Source organism: Crotalus tigris, unplaced genomic scaffold (assembly GCF_016545835.1).
Source record: "Crotalus tigris isolate CLP2741 ecotype Arizona unplaced genomic scaffold, ASM1654583v1 scf7180000019097.2288821080:1192077, whole genome shotgun sequence".
NCBI classification, from domain to species: Eukaryota; Metazoa; Chordata; class Lepidosauria; order Squamata; family Viperidae; genus Crotalus; species Crotalus tigris.
Genome location: NW_024097373.1, coordinates 363,048 through 384,102, shown reverse-complemented (window position 1 = coordinate 384,102; position 21,055 = coordinate 363,048). Strand labels below are relative to the sequence as shown.

The following is a 21,055-nucleotide window of genomic DNA, read 5'->3' as shown; positions in this document are numbered from 1 at the left end:
CAGTTTTGTCCATCCCATCTAAGTAGCTGTCTATAAGACACCATATCCATTTTAGCACCTCTTTTTATTCCTTCTATCGCATGCCAAGGTATAGCCCATAATGGTACTTTAAAATCACTTTTATAATATTTTCTCCAAGTCCCTAAGTAAAGAAATTCTTAAAATATGAGCTTTAAAGACCCAATCCATTTTTTATTAAATATTAAATAGGCATGCCACCCAAAAATATGCTACTTTTTATAATATATTTAATTGGGAATAATATAATATAATAATATAATATATTATATATTTTCCCCATCTTTTGTCCATGTAAGCAGTATTACCTTCCCCATTTCAATTTGGTCCTAATGAAAAGTGTCTGAGGGTGTACGTGTTTTTAATAGACTATGCAAAGTAACAAATATTAGGCATGATGATGATTGTGGGACTCAGTCAAATAGTGCTGACAAGTATAGCTGGAGCGTGGAGTGCAGTATATTAGTGCAATATATTCAAAAGACCATGTAATTCAAAAAGCCGTACATCAATTCCTTTAAAAAAAAACACTTTATCCTTTTGTAATAGTCTTCCTGTATTTTTTCCCATTTTGTTTAAAATATAATGGGCATTGTTAAGCATTTATATTTTCTCCATGCTATATACAGTAATAAGAAAATGGAACTCATTTTTTTTCTCAGTTCACATTCCAAAGCCTAGAATAAATTGGGAGGGGCTTCCCATCCCTTTGCGGTGCGATTACAAGGCTGGTTAGACTACTATAACACAAGCTCTTGCTACAAAGCTGGTTATGCAATCTTTGCAAAATCCAGTAGTGACATAACCCTAACTTACAATTATCTATTTTGGAATCTGAAACTTGTCATGCTTGTTATAAGTGACGTTATTCCAAATTGGGTCTGCATTTTTCCATTAAGTCATCTTGCATTTATAATCTTGGAAAGAACAGTATTCCTTATAGAGTAGTGCAAGTGCAAAGGGATTGAGGAAATGTAGCTTGCTTTCTATGCAACTATGCTTAAGGCATCAGCTCAACAAAATCATTTCTTTTCACGTATGGAATTATCAGATAATTGCTGGTCATTTTGTGCCAGAGAAGAGGAGAAACTTGGAAGATACAGTAAGATGCTGTCTTCTCCAGCCCCCATTTTACAAGTAATTTATATGCTGGCTTAATTTAAATATTTAGCAAACATTATATTGTTGCCACAACTACTGGGTAAAATATCTTGGATTATTCATAAACAATGATCACTGGCACATTTTTTAACATGGAAATCCCTTGAGAGGGTGAGTATATGTATATCTTTTTGATCATGATTTATTACTTGTTGCTTGTATGTATATTGAGAGCTTATGCACTGGGGACAAATTCCTTGTGTATCCAATCACACTTGGCCAATAAAGCTATTCTATTATATTCCATTCTATTCTATTCTATTCTATTCTATTCTATTCTATTCTATTCTATTCTATTCTATTCTATTCTAAGCAATAGCTTAACATTTTGATTCTGACCTGTGAGCTAGGTGCTTTTTCAAAAATGGCAAGTGTATGCAAAATTTGCTTTGCTGCTGTTTGAATACATTTTTCCTCATCTGCCACAGGTCCTCCTAGGTGCTGAGCATGCAGGTACAATGTCTAAAGGCTATGCTGTAAGCCAGACTCAGCAGTTCTGCTCCTCAGTCTGCATAACTGTGTCAACATTGCACAGATTGGCTTTTGGCAGCAAGATCAAGCAGGACCCAGATGTATGGGGTTCTCGCTAGCTGCATTTGTTTATACACATGCAGGGTACGCACAGTGAGTGGTAGAGAAGGCAGGAAAAGGAAAGAAATGCCAATTTTTGAAAGTGTGTATGTATGCATGAAATCACTGGCAAAAAAACTTCCTAGATGACTGCAGGAGATAGAAAGGCATTCCACTGACAGATAAATAACAATTGGAATCAACACTCTCTTTCTGAATCTACCATTTGAGAGTCTAGCAGTTACAATTTAGAATGCAGATACATTTTTTGGAATCCCACCCTCTGTGACCTTAAAGCTTTTTTTTTCAAGGTTAATTGGGGGAAAGAGATGCCTGACAAACAAAATAGCTATTCATTGATTAAAAAAAAAGATGGGATTCCCCAGTAATAGGAAGATAACCAAAAGCAGCAGTAGTATATTTGCCTTTAATGGAGGCAATCAGGTTTATGAGAGCAGACATTCAGGATCACTAGAATTCTTTAGTATAGGTTGAAGGTTTAACTCTCAAAAGAGGGATAAGGAAGAGGAAAGGATATTGAGTTTGATAGAAAGATAAGATAAGATAAGCTTTATTGTCATTATTTTACTGTGGGCACAATGGCACACATCAAAAATGAAATTTAGTTGCCCGATTGTAGAGATCTTAAGATGGAAAGCAGGAAGAGCTTGTTACTCTGAAAACTAGGCTTATCTATTTAAATATTAAATCCTATGTAACTTTGCAGAGCTAACACACTACTTGGTGGGTTTTAAACAAAAAGCTTTCATTGGCTGCTAATGGAAACAAAACAAAATAAACCCTCTGGAGAGTGCTGAGCATAAAAATCCACCACCGTTCTCCCTCCAGAAAATATAACAACTCTTGTTTGCGCAGCTGAATCTGTCTTGAGAACCAGCATGACATGGGTTGGTTAAATGTCAAGAGAATCATATTTTCCAATCTGGCTATAAAATCATTTCTCAGGCTATTGTATCCATCCACAGAGAAAGCTAACTATGGTGCTCAGCATCTGTGACAACTATGAAGCTGAGGGTATGCCCTACTAGGCAACTTCCTATAGACATCTCTGTACCACTGTGGAAACAGGGTGCTCAACTAGATGGACTTATAAGAAAATTATAAGAAAAAAATCCATCAAAAGGAATTATGTGGTTCCTCGTATACTGCCTTAATCTCCTTACTGGAAAAGCGAAGTATAAATTATAGCTCTGTCTGCAACATAGGAGTTCTTTGTAAGCCAGAAAAAAGTAGGTAAGGAAAACTGGATACTTCCTGTATTAGTGGAATTAGATGACATTTTTATATGAGCCACAAAAAAGATGATTAAACCAAAGACTGCAGAATTTATACCTCATTAAACTATTACCATGTTCAGTTCTATCTCAGCAATTGGCACCTTAACCTGTACTGATGAACTCAATAGTTGCAACTACTATATGATGTTTTTATAGATCCTAATGAAAGTATGATATATTTCTGTTACTCCTCTCCTCCTGCCCCTAATTATTAGAAGTTAATCAGAAACTTGTTTGGATTTTTTTGCTTGCTATTGTGTTATAATTGGCTCACCCTAACAGTGATTTTTAGTGCTTGTTTTAGTTGAGAATTTCTGTTAGAGATAAAATTGATGACATCTGAGTTAGCCTCTTATCTCATGACTAGTCAGCTTTAAATAAACAAGAACCTTGATTAAGTTAAATGGTTCATAGCAGAGATGTCTCAGGGAATGCCTTTTCCTCTGACTTTGCACTTTAGTCAGTGTAGACTGTGGGAGTAAGTCACATTGAAATTGTGAGACTTCTGAGCAGATGTGTATAAAATTGCCCCATTTGGATCCAAGCAGACCAGTATTATTAAACTTGGCAACTTTAAGATGTGTGGACCTGAACTCTCAGAATTTCCCAGCCACATATTGTAAAGTTGCCAAGTATGGAAAACACTGATGCAAACAAACAGGGCCATGTTAAGAATTTGAGAGGCTTATTTGAGAGATGCAAATTTAAGCCCTCCCTCTTTCAATTCCCTCTATCGTGTCTATTGGCTTTATACATTACAGTCAAGAGTCCAATAAATAGAAGTTAGCTCAAAAATACTCCCATAGTTTCTGGGATTATAGTTGAACTGATTATTAATACTGCCTTAAATTATATGTGTCCAGCAATCTGACCACTTCAAATAGTCTTTGCACAAGTCAGAAATCATCTAAAATAATCTACAAATATAATATAATGAGTTTTAAGGCTGGAGTGAACAAAATTTGAAAAAAAGGATTTCTTTTGATTTTTCTATTGATGTTTGTAACAGAAAACTTCACTTAACATTCAACATGCATAAGGAAATGGATCCTGTTTTTTCCACCTTTCCAAGAAACTCCTGTTCTCTAATAATAAACATGTTGATTAGTTCCTTAAAGATAAAAACATTTTATTGCAGACTAGGGACAGTTACAGTCTGGACCTTTCATACTTGTAATAACTGTACTAAGATTCTGAACTCCCTCATGGACTGAACTCATGGATTCAGTGCCTGTTTAGCTCCAGAAAGTGGATTATTTAGTTGCTCTCTTAAGGGATAGGGAATAATCTACCACTGCCTTTCTTTGGAAAAATTGTGAAATTTAAATATACTTTTTTTTTCAAAAAAAAAAACCACAATAAAACATTGTGCAGGCATTTGTTCAGATAAACATGCAACGTATCTATGGTAAGGAATATGTTAACATGTAACATGCTGTTTTCAGCAAAACAAAACACTTTGCTGGATTCCTGTATATGCTCCATATAATTATAGAGGAAAATGTGATAACCAAAAGAAGCTAAGCAAGATAAATGCTGATTTAAGACAGTAATCAAGAAGAAAAGTTAATTGTTGTTTGATGTAGAAGTAATGGCACATTGATGTTTGAAGAGCTAACATTGTAGGAAAAAAATGGAAGAGCTCATTCTGTAATAATTCCAGTGGCCATACCCATTCATTGATATATTTGATCACACTGTGGGACTAAGTCCCAAAGCTTTTTTTAAAAGGATTGTCCAATCGAGTAGCTCAAGAAAACACACTACTTGAAACATATCTGCTGCTTCCTGCTTTACCATGTCTTTGTAGTTTTCGATTTATTGGAAAACTTGACATTTTTATGCAGTCTTGTCTGAAACAGTGTCTTGAAGCCTGCGCTAAAATGCACTCTAGTCCATATAGAGGACAAAGACAAAGGACAGGAAAACAAAGGTAGAAAAACTGTCAATCCAATGTTCATCTAGGTAAGGCCAAGTGGAAGGAATATGTAACTTTATGAAATTCAGAGAAAGCATTCCTGACATCAGCTGTAGCACAGAGAAAGTAAACATCAGATGGCACTCCACAATTTTTTTTTAACTTTTTTGTTAAACAAAAACAGTCCCAGAAGATCTCCTCACAATCATCTCAGATGTGTAAGACTTCACCCATTGCATCCTGTTTCCAAGCTGTTGAGGGCCATATTTTAGGTGACATAAGCAAATCTTGAATCTGTCTCAATGGCCAATTAGAAGCCACTGATGTCTGATGCAACTCTTATGGTCCTTACACAGTTGAGTAGGGAGAAGTAGAATATAGTGATACGTCAAAATATATTAATGCATTAAAAGCAAACAATTCCTTGCAATGTATGAAGGCCTAACAGCCTCTTTGGCGTTAAGTGAATATAGCTAGTCAAATATGTTGTAAAACTAAAGGATTATTGTCACATTTACACCTTATTTTAATGAGCCCAGAAAATATCAATCTACCTCACATGAGCATGCTTCTATTTTGCAGAGAGTAATGGAACACAGTTCTCATTAAGAACTCTTTGAAGGAATTCTTTTATTAATATGATGTGTTAAAGTACACAAATTTTGTATTTATTCTGTGTCATCTTTCTGCCAACAGAATTTAAATAGCTGCAATTATGCTGACTGTTTTTTCCAGAGCTTTTTCTGTCATAAAACACACGGAATGGCGTTCCAGCACCTTTTTTCAACAGAATTTGTGGAACTAAAAAAGTTCAGTCAGACCTTCCAACTTCTTGCGGAAAAAAAAAAAAATCTCACAAGGAGTTGGAAGATTTGACTGAACTTTTTTTAGTCCCACAAACTCTGTTTCCCTGCAGCAGAAGAGAAACACACCAGACCTGGAAAGCAGATTAGCAACTCCTGTTTTTTACTCAGCATGTTCTTGGTCTCTTTAAGCCTCTGGATGGCCTCCTGGGGAGAAGGCCCCTTCCCACCACCTTTCTCCCCCGGGCTGATCCTGAACAACTTCCCCAGTAGGCTGGACATGGCTGGACCTTGCGCAAGGAGAGTGACCGACCAAGAACCCCAGCCCGGAGGAAGTAAGGAAAATGGGGAGGGGAAGGAGGGTCTTTAGAAGATGCTATGGTAGCTCCCGAGATGCTGAGAATAGACGTGGCGGCGAAAGGTGATCCCTCTGGTCCCCTCCTGCCCTCAAACCGTCAATCGGGTTAGTTGGCCGCACAGGGCAAAGGCCTGAAACTGACCGCTCTCTTAGACCAGCCCTCGGCAGCGCATCAGCCCCAAGTGCCCCCGACTGACTAACGGCCCATTGTAGAACTGCCCTCGATCCTATATGTCACTTATACAGCTATGGCAACAGCGGTAACTTCTGTCTTCCCTTTCGGCTCAGTGGGTGTAAATAACCAGCAAAGTCTGCTGGGAGTTGTAGTGTTGTTTGAGAAGGGACGTTGTTGCATAAATATGCTTAGACACACAGTATTATTCTTGTTTCATCAGTTCCTGAGTCGTTGTAATAATTTTATCCTTGCCCATCCCATCTACCTTAGCATGGCAGTCCGGCTCGGGAGGGGAGCAAAAGGTTGCATATCAAGGAATGGCCTGGGGGGGGGGGGCTGAGTTCAGGCACCTTTTTTCTTACCAAAAAAGCACTCGTTTTTTTCTAATAAAATACTGTTTTACCAAGAATCCACATACAAAGGCTTCATGGTGCCTCCAGTTAAACAGAAGTCTGCATGGTGCTGTAATATGAGCTTGTAACATCAGCTATATAGCCTTTATGTTTTTTTTTTTTTAAATTGGTGCTTCCAAGTCAGTCTTGATCCTGACAACTACCTGAACTAATCCCTGCAGAGGTGATAATTGGCAGATTTCTCTGGCTTTGTTTTTTCTCTTCCACCGTTTATCATTTGCTACTGGAAAAAAAATCAATTCCTGTGCTTAACATGTAGTGTTATTGAGCCAGGTTTGGATTAGTATGAGTGGTCTTTAGCTTATGACCACAGTTGGACCTGGAATTTCACTTGCTAAGCAATGTGGTTGTTAATTGAGTGTCATGTGACTGGACCCAATTTTACAACCATTTTTACTGCAGTCATTAAGGCAATCTGGCTTCCCTAATTGACTTCACTTGTTGGAAGCCACCTAGAAAGGTCACAAATTGTGATCACAGTACCTCAAGACATTGCAACTATCATAAATGCAAACTGGTTGCCAAGGGCCCCAAGTTGTGATTATGTGACTGTGGAAGTGGTATGGCGATTGTAACTTTGATGATGGGTCGTAGCTCAGTCGTCATTTTGAGTGAACGGTTGTAAGTCGAGGACTACCTGCATCTGGTTCATTTTGCTAGTGATGTGTGACTTGAACTATTGTTGAGTACTAAACTTATGTCCATAAAGAACTCAGCCAACAGACCAGTAGAGCAGAGAAAGAGTGAGGTAGATTAGTGAACTTCATCCTATGGGCCTCTGTTGTTTTACCAACCTGTCAGTGGAGTTAGCTTTGGATGTGGATTTAGTATTTTTCCAGAACAGCTGTAGAGTCAGGCTGGGAAATACAGTAGCCCCAAAGTCAATTCACATCTGTAGTGTGTGTGTGTGTGTGGGGGGGGGAAATTGATGAACATCAGATGTCTCCCTGGCATTTCACTCCTCCTCCTCTTCCCCAGACTGAAATAAATGGAAGAAGCTCTTTTCAATTTCACCCAAATTTTAATATATTCCAAAGAAATTGTAGTGCTAATAGCCATGGCCAGCTGTACCAGAAAGTAGCCTGTGATGAGGGCAAAATAGCATAGAAGAAGGAAAAACTAGCTTCACACAAACTCCTAGGAGGAAGCAGCAGAGAATTTGTAATGCATTCGTTTAGGACTGGCCTGGCAACATATAACCGCAAAGCTTGCTTCTCTTTCCTGCTTTGATTGCTTAAAAAAAAAAAAAAAGCTAAAGAAACAGGTCTAGTACTCTTTTAAAAAGCTAGAATAAGCCAGATAAGACCTGACATTGTTTCAGAATGCAGAATTCTATTGGTAGATGCCCTCTGAGGAAATCCAGTCTTTCCTTCAGTCTAAGATCAAATGCTACTAAGAGCACTGAAGGCAAGGTAACTAAACAAGTGGGAAGATTGCAGAGCAGTGTTTCTCAACCTCGGCATCTAGAATTCTTTGCCAAGACTGAGAAAACAATGAACAGGAAAGAAGGAAGGAAAGAAAGAAGGAAAGAAACCTGGAAGCAAGAAAAGGGATAGCCACTCAGGTTATATGAAGTCATTTTTATTTACTTATATAGTAGTTTAATAGACAAATCACAACTGGAGTTCATACAAAAGCTGCAAGAAGACACATCTCGTGACTTGAGGCACATAAATATTCAGCGATCTGGCCTTGATCATGTGCCATGTAATAAGAGGGCTTGAGGTGAGATGAGGCACTTCATTAGGCTGTATACGAAACATCATGAAGGATTCCTAAAATTCAGATTTTAGAACAATATTTCTCAAACCTGGCAACTTTAAGATGTGTTGCCTTCAACTCCCAGAATTCCCCAGCCAACACTTTTGGGAATTGCAATCCATATATCTTAAAGCTGTCAAGTTTGAGAAATTCTGTTTTAGAGGGCAGCAGTGGGAGTCCTTATGCAGATCCAGGCCAGGATCTTTGATTATTGAGATACTATATGTGAGTTTCATTTTTTTGTGAAGTAACTTCCCTCCTTGATGTAGATTTACAACCAGAAAGGCCAATGTAGGTGCAAATATGCGTCCTACATTCATGCCGAACTTGTTAATTAAAGTGATCAAACCTGTCATTTCACATGTCTCAAAGTTTAGGATTATGCTGTTTGTTAAACCACTGGAGAAGGTGTGTTCCATTCTGAGTATTTTCATCATAACATTTTCATTGCTGCCCATGTTATTTTAGGAACAGGCTTCCATATTTCCTTTGGGTGGGTTTTCTATTTGCTTATTTTTTTTAATTAGGATTAATTAACATCTCTTTGCCCTTCAGGCTACAATTCTGTACACGTTTACTTCACAGAAAGTTCCTCTGTCTTGCATGAAACTTACCAGCTGTGTTATGTTGTTATTGTGTGCCATCAAAGTTACTCTTATGGTACCTTATATAATTATTTGTCTGTTTATAGGACTTGAATATCATTACTTCTAAATGAATGAAAGCACAACAATAAAGATTGCCTGATCGGCCTCTTAGGAAAAGAGAACTAGATGCCACATGAGACAAAATAACCCAAGTGATACAGACTGTTTCTGTTTCCGTGGTTGAGGGAATCTGCAGTTTCAAGTATTTTAGAAACCTCCTTACCCAAGCTCATATGATTTTCTGGCAGCTGCACTTCCTGGCTGAGTTTCCCAAACTGGCAGCTGTGTTTGTTTTACGGCATACAGCCAGAATGGGTCAAGTAACTAGCACAGGGGTTCTCAACCTTGGCAACTTTAAGACTATTGGACTTCAATTCCCAGAATTCCTCAGCCAGCTTTGCTGGCTGAAGAATTCTGGGAGTTGAAGTCCAAAGGTCTTAAAGTTGCCAAGGTTGAGAACCCCTGGACTAGCAGATTCTTGAATCTTTAAAAAAATATAAATCGATGACTGTCAAACTACTGACAGCTGAAGTATAATACTTCTGAAATTAATTAGGAGGTATCCTTTCGTATACCTGAAAATTGCTTGTCCTCCCAAAGGAGCATTGTCCTGCTTCAATATGTTGCAGTCCTATGTCTACTCAATAAAAGATGCTAAGCACAGCAACTTATGGAAGAGGCACCTAGTTCAACTCTAACAAGCTTCAGTTAGAATAATTAGGACCCTAGAGGATTCAGCACCTGTTCAATGTATCTTTTCGAGTTTTGTGAGCTTATCTGTTGGCTGGGTTCAAAAGCTTGGCCACCCTATTTCTGACTACCCTTCAGCGTTCTGCATTTGAAGCCATAGTAAAACTAGACCTTCATTTCTTCCCTTTTATCTGTGTGTGAAGTGGTAATGGGAAAGGAGAGGAGCTTTGGTTCAGTAAAGCTTGTGCAAGGTCTGTTTCCTAATTTGCAAAAATTCTGGCCTCATCAGGCCTGCTGGCTCCTGGGCTTCAAACCTTTCAAGAGAAAGGGGCCTTGATAGCATCTCAGTCCTCCTCCCTTAAAGGAACTGTTGGGATATTTATTCACTGTCTTTAATTTAACAAATTACAACATGTTATAAGCATATAGATCAGTGGTTCTCAACCTTTTTAATGCCGCGACCCCCAACCGGTCGTAAGTCGAGGACTACTCAACTAGTGCAGCACAGTTTGCAGAATGGGACTTTTGGCGGGCTCAGCAGGGCAGAGACAGCCTGGACAATTCCTATTGGCTTTTGAAAGCCAATAGAATTAGACTCTATTCAAGAGAGTCTATTCTATTGGCTTTCAAAAGCCAATAGAATAAAAGGGAGTAGCATAGCTAAGGAAAAGGGGAAAAAAATGGCGGACTGCGTTGTTTGGCGACCCCCGTGAAATGGTCATTCGACCGCAAATGGGGTCCCTACCCACAGGTTGAGAACCACTGATATAGATTTAGGTGGGGGTCAGGGGAATACAAGCAGAGATGAAAGGATGTTTTGTTATTAATGATAATTTGGAGCAAGGCAGTGATTATTCCTAATTGATTTCTGAGTTGGCAGGTTTGAAACAGAAGGAAGAGATGTCAGCATGGAAGCATTCTGGGTTAGGAAGCAATGTAGCAGGTGTGTCTTTGAGATCCTGAGAAATTCTCCATGTTATAATATCTCTGGCATAAGGTAGCTTCCTTGTACAGTTACGTAAGTTTAGGGGGAATCTTATGAGTAGCATACTGTACCGTATATTGCATCATTATGTCTTTAATTATTGTTGCTGTATAAAAAATTAATTATGATTATGAAAAGAACTTACAGTAACATATGGCAGGTTTGGCTAAGTTTTGGACCAAGTGAGCACAATTGCATTGGTGAGAGTACAGTATATTATAGATCAGGGCTTTTCAACCTTTTCACCCACTGTACCACTTCTAGGATATGGCAATATCCGAGTACCACCAGTCACCTAGCAAGGTGTCAAAAACTTAATGACCAAAAAAGAAAAGGAAAAAAGTGGTAAAATACAGGTAGTCCTCAACTTACAACAGTTTGCTTAATAACTGTTATAGTTAAAATGGCACTGACAAAAGTGCCCCCCAAGCCACAGCCAAGCAAGACACTTGCCTGCCCGCCCGGCCGCACTCTTCCTCCTGTCCGAGGTTTTCATTGTTGTGAGCATTTTTGTTGAGGACTGGCAGTGGGGGTGGGTTGGGGGGGGTGTTTCATTTTTATTCCCCCCGTCTCCTGGGTGGTTGCAGCAGGTTTTGGTCACTTCACATGACCCTGGGACACTGTGACCGTCATAAATATGAATCAGTTGCCAAGCATCTGAATGTAAATCACAAGACCCTGGAGATGCTGCCACATTCCAGCTGACTGGCGCTTCTTCTGGGCTCCGCAGAAGCGCCAGGATCAGCACCGAGTTCCAGCTGGAGTCTGGCACTGATCCTGGCGCTTCCGCTTCCGCTGAGCCCTGACAGCCCTGCAGCTCCAGCCATCTCTCGCTCAAGCTTGTGCAGTGCTGCCACTGGTTCAGCTCATTCCCCTCCCCACTACCACTTTTCTAGGATGGTCGTGTACCACCTGCCAGGTGCCAATGTACCACAGATGGTACCCATACCACTGGTTGAAAAGCCCCGTTATAGATGTTCTTATAAGATAGCTACCAGATTGCAGCATATGTGTGTGTGATTGCATAATTATAAAATGTTCAGCATGGCGTCATCTGGAAGCCGCGTCCACCCCATTGCCGTCAATGGCAAAATTGGCCTGATACATTGCGTGACATCATGTGATGTCACGAGTTTGACATGTCTGGTCTACAGGGAAACTCGTATCTATCATGGGCTTGGCCTATGGAGAAGCTTAGACCTTTCTTTTCTAGCAGAAATTTCTGACAAAAATTATCCTTGGAGATATTAATATGAAGTTTAGGAAAAAGAATCAAAGGGACTTTTTCATAAGTTTTATCACCAAATTTTAAAGAGGAGAAATACTTTTTTTAAAATTAGATTTATCACCTTAGAGGGGAAATTCCAAACTCTGTAATGCAAGCGAAAATTGCTTTCTCTACTCAGAATTGTTTTAAATATACATGGTGTACATGATACCTCAAATAGTTTAACTGTTAAATACTATGTTAAATAATATAGGTTTAACAATTTCATGTGTCCTATTTCTGAGTTTGTACTATTCATTAATTTGTCTCAATGTGATAAATTATGCTTTAGTGATCACCTACATATTTTGTTGACTAAGGCCCTTAACCTCTTCTCCAAGGTGCTGTTTTAAGTACAGAGATTTTTCAAGTAGAGTTGAAAAAAGGAGCTAATCTTCTCCTAAAGCAGGCTGACTCTGTTTTGTCTTTGAGCTGAGTGAACGATGCAACAATATTCAGATTTGATGGATCCAAGACTCACATTATTCAGACACCCAGTAGATAACTTATTTATAATTAGATTTTTGGGCTTACAGGCACTTTGATCATTTTATTAATGTACTTCTCATCTCTCTGGTGTACACTTTAGAACTGAATGCTACAGACTAAGATCAGACCAGAGCAGGCTTTCAAAATGGGATATGCTAATTTATATTTAAATTATACTCATTATTTCTAAATCTGTATCCATAGATGTAATTAGTGTATGCAAATGTGATATCATCTTTTGTTCTCTTTTTTGCATGCTGAATAAATGACCACATTTGCTAATTCTTTGCTGACTTCACAGCAAGCCAGTTTTGAATTTAAATCAAAATATAACATAGTGGAGAGGTAGACTGATACATGTGAAATTCAGGTTTCTAGAGGAATAAGTTCTTCAGAGGGTGAGTAATGATAGATTATTGCTTAGATCATCACAATCATTTCCTAAATGACCATATTTCAGAAGAAAGCAAATATTGTTTGTTGCTCCTATTTTACCATGAGTTCTAGTGTTTACAAACAGCTGTTCAGTGCTTGTGACATCATTTCAACTAATTTGCATGCAGAAAAATAGGAAAAATGATAACTTTGCCTAACCATGTTAGGGAAGAGGCTGTTGTTGGTTGGGCAGTTGGAAGAATAATTGTTCTTGTGACCAATTGTTTAGCAACCGTTCAAAGTTATGATAGTGCTGAAAAAACTGATTGCAGCACCTTCAAGTGATTGCGATTTTGATGCTTAGCAACCAGCTCATACAATGGTTGCAATGTCCTGGGAGAGAGGGGGTGCTCATGATTGTCATTTCCAGCCTTCCCAGAAAGCTTTCCACAAGCAGAGCCAACGGAGGAAGCCAGATTCACTTAATGACTGTGTAATTTACTTAACAATCACAGCAAAACAAGGTGATAAAATTGGGTTTAGCAATTGCATCACTTAGTGATGGAAATTGTGGACCCACCTGGTGTTTTAAGCATGTGGGAATGACCTTGGGAGACAGAGAAAAGAGACCCAGCCAAGGGAACAGTCAAATAAGAGGTAACTTAGCCCAGGGGTCCCCAACCCCCGGTCTGTGGACCAGTACCGGGCTATGCAATACTGGGCTGCACACACAAGCAAAGCCCCATCCACAAGATGCAGGAAGCACACAAAACCATGCACCCTCCGGTCCGTGGAAAAACTTCTCTCCATGGAACCAGTCCCTGGTACCCAAAAGATTGGGGACCTCTGACTTAGCCCACAGCAGGAAGGTGGATAGGGACAGAGAAGAAACCCTCCCTAATTTCTTGGGTTATAAATGGAATGGAGGGGGGGGGGACTTGCAAGATTAATATCAGCCTTGCAAGATAGTCCAGAGAAGAAGCAGGACCAGATTTTATTTATTTATTTATTTATTTATTTATTTATTTATGAGACTTATATACCGCTTTAAGTGCAAGCACTCTCTAAGCGGTGTACACCAGTAAGCAATGTATATATATATTTACATTGCCCCCAACAATCTGGGTCCTCATTTTACCTACCCCGGAAGGATGGAAGGCTGAGTCAACCTTGAGCCGGTGAGGTTTGAACCGCTGACCTGCTGAACACAGTCAGCTAAAGTGGCCTGCAGTACTGCACTCTAACTGCTGCGCCACCTCGGCTCTTTAGATGAGCTAATTCTAATTTATTGTAAGGTTGTATTAACAGAATCTTGCAACTGTACTTCAGAGTTATTTTCAAGGACTATGTAGAGCATATTACAATAATCCATTCATAAGCTGACTAAGGTTTCAGTGGTTCTCTGGAGGGCCTCCTTGACCAGACAAGAGTGCAATCAGAGAACTAGATGTCCCTTTGCAAAAGTCCTCTCGCTACAACTGCTACCTGTTCTTTGGGTATGAGCTCTGAATTCAAGCCAACATTGAACAGAGGCCAATTTTCCAACCCGGCCCCGCTTGATGGATCGTGATGCCAACTCCCAGAATTCAGAGCCAGTATAGTCATTGGGGAAAGATGGAGAGATTGCATTAATTGGAGGCAACCTCACTCTTTGCACACACAAAGTTGTAAAAGCCTTCCACTGATTGAAAGAGAAACCTCGATGCCCTTTCTCTCACAAGGCAGTAAGTTTACTTCACAACTTACTAGAAATGAAGCAGCTAAGGAGAAATTGGTAGTGTTGGAGGGAAAGAGATGAGTAACTTCTTGTATTTCAGTTTCCAATTCAATGTGTTCCCATCTCTCTGGGAACCACCAATGCAAGAGAAACTGCAATGTAACATTATTTTCTAGGATAGAGAGAATGGTTAATAATATTAGGTTGGCACTTTTCATTTGAATTCAGTTTCAAGAGAAAGAATTACAAAAATAAAGAATCTGGGGGCTTAAAATTTGCTTGTAAAAGAATAGCTCTTGGTAACAATCTTCTCCATCATGGGAAGAGACATAGACTCTTAGAACTGTTTAAACTAAAACAGTTATCCTAAACACAGAAGGTGTATGTAAAACCATGTGTTTTCTTCAACTGGGGAAAAGTGGCCACCCTAACAGGCGCCCTTTCTAGCAGTCACCAGTCCTTGTTTCTTCTGAGAGTTTTATAGCCACGTGGAAGACCAAATTAAGAATTTCTAAGCTTCTGTCTGCTCCCTTCCCTCTTCCCAGCTGGAGAGCGGATTAGAACAAGGGTATATGTCATTTTTTAAACAATGATGTTCATGGCAAGACATCCACATGGCAAGGTATTCATTTCACCCGAACCTTCTAACAAAGGGAGAATTTTTGGGCCATTGGCACTCACATTCAGTGTTGTCACAGAAATGTTTACTGTGATTTATGCAACTTTTAAAAGACATTTTCTTTTTAAAAAGGTTTCTACAGCACAAAAGACTTAGTCTGAGTTTACACCTCAAATAATTGTGGCTTATTTAGTACATAGTTAAACCATGGCTTAGTCCAATGAGAATCAGCCTAAAACTACAGCCTCCATCTTTGATACTAAGTTATTGTCAGAAAGGAGTTTGAAATGATCTGGTCTAAGTCCTGATTTTTGCAGTCAGAGATCTCTTATGCTTCCAATCTTACAGTTGATAATATAAATTCTGATGAGGGAACAGGTAGTTCAGAGAAAGGGAGTGGAGAAAACCAGTGGCAATTATTTTATCCACACCCAGCTCTGTTGGGCCAATTATTTAACTACGCATGAATTAAGCAAATAGATCACTTGTTCTTTTCCAAACATCCCTTAAGAGGCAGGAAGCATGCCAGACTTCTTGGATCAACTTCCTTTGCACTGTTTGAATGAGAGAGCTTAAGTTTTGCCACTCCCTGGTTATTAGGGATGCCCTCACAGCTTAGCTGCTGCTGCTGATATCATCCTTTCAGACTCTGTGCACCACACCAGGCCAATGACAAGCCTCAACCTGATGTCAGTGAAGTTGCTGAAAGAACAATATCTGTATAGGATGTATAAAGAAGGTTAAAATGATCCATCTTAGTCAGGAAGGTAATGTGACTAATGTGACATGCCAAGTTGTGGCAAGCCATGTACAGCTGACATGTACAAGCCAGAGAGTGTCCTGTCTTGCTCACATATGCACATGCCATGAGTTTTAGAAGTCTTTTGTAAAAATATATTTTATTATTTTTTTTTACAATAACAATCCTTATTGCTTAGTGAACAATGTGTTGTCTGAGTTCATATATTTAAAAACAATCAATAGTAATTAATTTCTGTAATTGATCAATATGTTGGTTAATAATATATTTCCTTGATCCTCTCTTCTTCCGGTAACACTCTCCTTTTGTCTATATTAAACAAATATAATTTTTAATACTTTCAATACATACAAAGTTGAATATAAACATTTTTCTAGTATTTGTACATATAACAATAATATCAACATATAACATCTTTTCTAATCAGCTTATGTTTCAATTGTATTCATAGAAGTCATCTTATTAGGAGAACAGTTGAATCACATAAGCAAAGACAATGGGAATGAATACCAAGATCTTGTAACTTATTAACTTCTAGTCTCAAACAATTACAGCAAAGCAATTTTACTTTGGAATACCATAGTCTCTGAGATTAAATTGGCTTCAGTCCTGCTAGCTTTCCAAGGCTTTAAGACCTGGATCTATTCCCAGCTATGGGGGTGGGGTGGTGTGATGTTCATAATTTATTAGGTCTGGTTTTATCTTGGCGGTCATTATCAATACAAATGTGAGTTTATTATTTTACAAGGTGTTTTCATCTGTTGTTAGTTACCTAGAATCTCTATGGTGAGGTATAAATCTAAATTTAAATAAATAAATAAACTATATTATTTCACTGCCAAGGATGCTTGGAGTAAAATATGTAATGCTTCTGATCTAAGAATTCAGCAGTTTTTCTATTTTTATACTCAGTTTTATAATACTAAGATAAACATCACTGTGGAAGAAATTAATGATTTTTAATACAATATAGCCCTTCCCAAGATTATTCATCATCAAGCTGTTTATCTAGGCACACCCCTATATCTTCAGGAAATAATAGATGCTATTAAGTTTGTGGAAACCGGGTAAGCTCTTAGTACAGATGGCTGTCCTTATTGAGAGACATAAAATATATACTGATTTTTTTCTTCAGGGTTTTTTTTTTGCTCCAATATTATTCAAGTTACAAAGATGCTTTCTGAAATAAAATATTTCCAATATTTTTTGAAAGGAAATTTATATAACAGTGATTTTGAAAGCTGGTAAAGATCCCGCTGATTATGCAAGCTTTTGCTCAACTTCCTTGTTAAACGATAATTTGAAGTACATGTTGTCTTTCTGCACCTTTCTTAACCCAGCTGCATCTTTTCTGAGGATATCATAGCTGCTCTCCTTGGTTTGAGGCACTGTGGACAAAAGCAGTGAGCACGCTTCTGTTTGCTTAAGGATTCCCTTTTGCTCTTGGATGTGAGATGCTACAAAGCTCTGCAACCCAACCAATATTCTATGTCAAGCTCTGCAGCATAGCTATGTTTGAAAAGAAGGAATCACATAATTAAAACAGTACAACATCCTAAGCCATATTTAGTATGTTTGCTATGAGCAACATCTCCTGGAAATTATCTATGGAAAACCAAATTAATCCATAATACGATCCCTGAAGTATAGCTCTGCAGATTCCCTTGTACTCTAGAGTTCCTCAAACCATCTTCTTGTGCAGAGAACATAGTTGATACTAATAGTGCAATCTCTGCAAGTCTGCTCTGAAGTCTGTTGAAGTCAGTGGTGCTTACATGCACAAAATTATTCTTTAACATTTCTTCTTGAATTACACAATCATGCACACATTTTTTTCTTGATTACTCAAGAGTATTTTAATTAAAAGTATGGAATACACAGCACATAACATAACTGCTCAATTAATTATTCCATAACATGTTGATATTTTATTTTCCTTTCTTCATTGTGGACCCTTGTATTGGGGACAGAAGTGTTAGCTCCTCATCTTTATCTTCTGAGGCCAACAATAGCTGCCTCTCCTGGTTGCTAGGCAATGCTGCTTTCCCTGCCTGTGACTCTTCCAGTTGTATCTCCTCAGGCTGATGACCCACCTGTATCATCTCTTTATCTTTTGAGTCTGAGTTGGCCATGATAAGGTGGTTTTCCTCCTTTCTCCAAATCCAAGTTTGACAGGACGTGAGAGTTGAAGCTAAAGCCCGTGATTTGTGAGGTGTCATAGGACTTGATGTTTTCATATTTAGCATCTTTTTGTTTAATATCTTCATGAGACCACTGGGGAAGGTTATTTGCAGGTTCAGAGTCATATATCATCAATATGAGGATGATACCCAGCTAAATCCTGGTGACCAAATAAATCCTTCAAGGTATTGGAGACTGTTGAGGTCTGGATCAGGAAAAACAGGTTCAAGCTCAACCCTAGTAAAACCAAATTGCTATGAGTGCTTGGTCCTTCCATTTCTGAGAATTTTCTACCTTTGACTGTGAATGGATTGAACAATCTAGTAGTCTTCTTGGATTCCTAGCTCATGCTTGGAGAGCAAGAAACAGGTCCTGCCTGGAAGGCCTCTGTACAAGTTCATCTTGTGTGTCAGTTGACTTTATTCCTGGATCAAGAGCCTTGATCCTGGTCTCATTTTGGGTTGGCTATTATAATGTGCCCTGCATGAGGCTGTCAAAAACTACCACTGGTCCAGAATGCAGTGACACAAGCAAGTCTTGCTATACCCATGTAATACTTCTGCTTTGTTGCCAGTGAGTTTCCGGGAGCAATTCAAGATGCTTCTTACTTACAGTATAAAGACCTACATGACAGAGGGACTAGCAGAGAAACTATCTCTCTCCCATAGTGCCTGCCTAATCACACAGAGCTGGATTGCTTCAGATCTTATTAATCTAGCATTGTAATTTAGCAGAACCCAGGAAGTAGGCCTTTTCTATTACAGAACCTGCCCTCTCAAACAGCATTGCTCTGGTGATTTGTATGCCTCACCCTTTTAAGTGAGCTCTAAAAATTGGTACTTTTCTCAGGCATTGAGTTGAGATGTTTCTCAGGTCCTTTAGTTTGGGGGTAATGTAGAAAGTGTTTATTTTTTTTCCCCTCAGGGTGACTGGGCTATTTTTATATAATGTTGCTTTATTGCTTTTTAATCTTAGGCAACTGTTAAGTCCTTCGCGAAATGGCAATGACACAAGAAGCAGTTGTAGTTCTCAGGAACTCTTTATTTCTGTTCAGCATAATGGTTACAAGACGCCGACAACGCCCAAATCTCCCTGCCTCTTTTATAGACGATTCCCGGGCCAAACTGCAACATTTGGCGTGCTAGCACCCGCGCATGCGCGCGAGTGCTGGCGACAACCAGTCTGGTCCCGGGCAGCTTGCACCTGCCCAGGACTGTTGCAATGCCCCGAGCCTGCTTCCACAGGCTCAGGACATAACACCCCTTCCCCCCCGGCTAAGACTATGATCATACAATAATAATATACAACCCAATACGAGCGTGGTGCCCATACTACTTTGTACCAGTTATCCCCTCTGCTTCTATTGTTCCCAGTGTTCTATTTGCCTATGTGTACAGGAATACTCTCTGTTAACTCTGTTTTGCCAGTAGAGTTACAAAATCTTCTAAATACTTAGGAGATCTTCTGGCTCTCTGTGACCTCCTGACTTCTGGGTACCTGCCAAGTACCCCTTGACTGAGAGCTGATGTATGCTTGTCCCCCTTGCTACACCCTGGTGATTCCCAAGGACTGTGCTCCAATGCCTGGCCTGCTTGCTTGCCCATCGGGCTCGTCAGGCCAGGGCTTCTTTCTCTGTTTGACCTGGTTGTCCTGCCTGGCTGCAGGCTCTCTGGCCCTCTTAAGTGACTGTCACTGTTGGGCAATTCTGTAGAACCTCCCAGGTCTGTCCTAGACCTGTCAAGAGGTTGTCTTTCCCCTTGTTCCCGTTCTGTACCCGGGCTTGTTGGGGTTTCAGTGCTGTCCCAAAACTCAGTTGTCCCCTGAGTGATGTCAGAGGTGTTGTAGTCGGGATTTGGTTCCTCGACCACCTCCCTGTGTGCTTGCCCCCTTCTAGGGACAGGGGTAGTGTTGGGCCAACTAGACGGAATGTGTGCCAGCTCTCTTGCAGGGTGTGGGTTGTTTGGACGCTCCCGGATATCCTCCTTGACTAGAGTACTGAGTGAAGCGGGTGAGTAATGATTATGCCCCCGGGGTGACTCCCTGGCTGGAGTAGGCACTGGTGCCTGAGTTCTAGTTGGGCTCCATGGATTCCTGTTTGGAGCACTCGCGGAATCTCGGAATGTGCTGTCTGTAGCTCCCTCGTTACTGATAGGCGGCAGCCCGCACTCTTCCCTTTGCCCAAAGGGGTCCCCCTCCCCCCCTGGAAAAGACCCAGGAGTCTCAGTGGGAAGGTCCCGTCTAGTGCGGAGCTGGTCGATGTGTCGTCGCAGGACACGACCGTTGTTCAGGGACACCTCGTAGGACAAAGGACCTGTGACCCTGGATACAGTGGCAGGGAGCCATGAATGACCAGGCCCGTAATTACGAGTCCAAACCAGGGCACCCACAAGCAGTTGTCTAGGTGCCCTGGGGTGTGTGATTGTGGAAGGTAGTCTGTCTGGGTGCAACCGGTCAAGCTTGGTAGTCAGTTTGCGCCCCCAACGAAGTTCAGCTGGGCTCCTCCCGGTAGAAGTGGAAGGTGTAGTACAATAAGAAAGGAGGAAGTCAGCCAACCTGTGATGCCAGTCTCCATAGGTAATTTTCTTCAAGGCGTCCTTGGTGATGCGAACCATGCATTCAGCCATACTGTTGGTGGACGGGTGGAAAGGTGCAGAGGTGGCATGACGAATCATGTTGGCCTGTAAGAAAGCTTGGAATTTGGAAGAAGTGAATTGAGGGCCATTGTCAGATACGAGGACATCTGGAAGCCCGTGTGCAGCAAAAATCCCCCTCAGTACTTGAATAGACTTTGCAGTGGTGGTGGAAGAGACAGGTACAACCTCAAGCCATTTTGAATGGCTATCAACTAGG

General features: G+C 40.0%; 1 protein-coding gene across 1 annotated transcript in view; it reads left to right on the top strand.

The window, feature by feature from the left end:
• The first annotated feature begins 200 nt into the window (after positions 1-200).
• The window catches only part of RD3 (RD3 regulator of GUCY2D), an 82,164-nt gene continuing 61,309 nt past the window's right edge, over positions 201-21,055 (top strand). The window contains exon 1 of the mRNA XM_039359605.1: positions 201-1,290. The gene's annotated coding sequence lies outside the window, so the exon portion shown is untranslated. The remainder of the gene's footprint in view (positions 1,291-21,055) is intronic.